The sequence below is a fragment of the Oncorhynchus clarkii genome, unplaced genomic scaffold (genome assembly GCF_045791955.1).
Source record: "Oncorhynchus clarkii lewisi isolate Uvic-CL-2024 unplaced genomic scaffold, UVic_Ocla_1.0 unplaced_contig_126_pilon_pilon___fragment_2___debris, whole genome shotgun sequence".
NCBI lineage: Eukaryota > Metazoa > Chordata > Actinopteri > Salmoniformes > Salmonidae > Oncorhynchus > Oncorhynchus clarkii.
In genome coordinates, this window is record NW_027261134.1 from 250,350 (window position 1) to 252,418 (window position 2,069).

A 2,069-nucleotide genomic window follows, 5' to 3' on the forward strand; every position below is an offset into this window, starting at 1 on the left:
AATTTTTGTAGTTCAATTGCTGCAACTTGCTGAAAATGTTCATCTAGTTTGAACAGTTCTGTTAAAAACATTGTATCCAGAGTGCATCAAACAGGATTTTAGACCTTGTCTATGGAAAAGTGGGTATTTCTGTAGTTCAATTGCTGCAACTTGCTGAAAATGTTCATCTAGTTTGAACAGTTCTGTTAAAAACATTGTATCCAGAGTGCATCAAACATGATTTTAGACCTTGTCTATCGAAAAGTGGTTATTTCTGTAGTTCAATTGCAGCAACTTGCTGAAAATTGTCCATAGTGTTCCAATCATCTAGTTTGAACAGTTCTGCAAAAAACATTGCTTCCAGAGTGCATCAAACATTATTTTAGACCTTGTCTATCGAAAAGTGGTTATTTCTGTAGTTCAATTGCTGCAACTTGCTGAAAATGTTCATCTAGTTTGAACAGTTATGTTAAAAACATTGTAACCAGAGTGCATCAAACAGGATTTTAGACCTTGTCTATGGAAAAGTGGGTATTTCTGTAGTTCAATTGCTGCAACTTGCTGAAAATGTTCATCTAGTTTGAACAGTTCTGTTAAAAACATTGCTTCCAGAGTGCATCAAACATGATTTTAGACCTTGTCTATGGAAAAGTGGTTATTTCTGTAGTTCAATTGCTGCAAACAATGCTGAAAATTGTCCAGTTGTTCCTAATCATCTAGTTTGAACAGTTCTGTAAAAAAATGTACTTCTCTAGTGCAAATCAAACATGATTTAGACCTTGTTTATATAAAAGTGATAATTTCTGTAGTTCAATTGCTGCAACTTGCTGAAAATTTTCATCTAGTTTGAACAGTTATGTAAAAAACATTGCTTCCAGATTGCATCAAACATGATTTTAGACCTTGTCTATGGAAAAGTAGTTATTTCTGTAGTTCAATTGCTGCAAACAATGCTGAAAATTGTCCACAGTTGTTCCTAATCATCTAGTTTGAACAGTTATGTTAAAAACATTGTATCCAGAGTGCATCAAACATGATTTTAGACCTTGTCTATCGGAAAGTGGTTATTTCTGTAGTTCAATTGCTGAACTTGCTGAAAATGTTCATCTAGTTTGAACAGTTATGTTAAAAAAATTGTATCCAGAGTGCATCAAACATGATTTTAGACCTTGTCTATCGAAAAGTGGTTATTTCTGTAGTTCAATTGCAGCAACTTGCTGAAAATTGTCCATAGTGTTCCAATCATCTAGTTTGCACAGTTCTGCAAAAAACATTGCTTCCAGAGTGCATCAAACATTATTTTAGACCTTGTCTATCAAAAAGTGGTTATTTCTGTAGTTCAATTGCTGCAACTTGCTGAAAATGTTCATCTAGTTTGAACAGTTATGTTAAAAACATTGTATCCAGAGTGCATCAAACAGGATTTTAGACCTTGTCTATGGAAAAGTGGGTATTTCTGTAGTTCAATTGCTGCAACTTGCTGAAAATGTTCATCTAGTTTGAACAGTTCTGTTAAAAACATTGCTTCAAACATGATTTTAGACCTTGTCTATGGAAAAGTGGTTATTTCTGTAGTTCAATTGCTGCAAACAATGCTGAAAATTGTCCACAGTTGTTCCTAATCATCTAGTTTGAACAGTTCTGTAAAAAACATTGCTTCCAGAGTGCATCAAACATGATTTTAGACCTTGTCTATCGAAAAGTGGTTATTTCTGTAGTTCAATTGCTGCAACTTGCTGAAAATGTTCATCTAGTTTGAACAGTTATGTTAAAAACATTGTATGCAGAGTGCATCAAACATGATTTTAGACCTTGTCTATCGAAAAGTGGTTATTTCTGTAGTTCAATTGCTGCAAACAATGCTGAAAATTGTCCACAGTTGTTCCTAATCATCTAGTTTGAACAGTTCTGTAAAAAAATGTACTTCTCTAGTGCAAATCAAACATGATTTAGACCTTGTTCATATAAAAGTGGAATTTTTGTAGTTCAATTGCTGCAACTTGCTGAAAATGTTCATCTAGTTTGAACAGTTCTGTTAAAAACATTGTATCCAGAGTGCATCAAACATGATTTTAGACCTTGTCTATCGA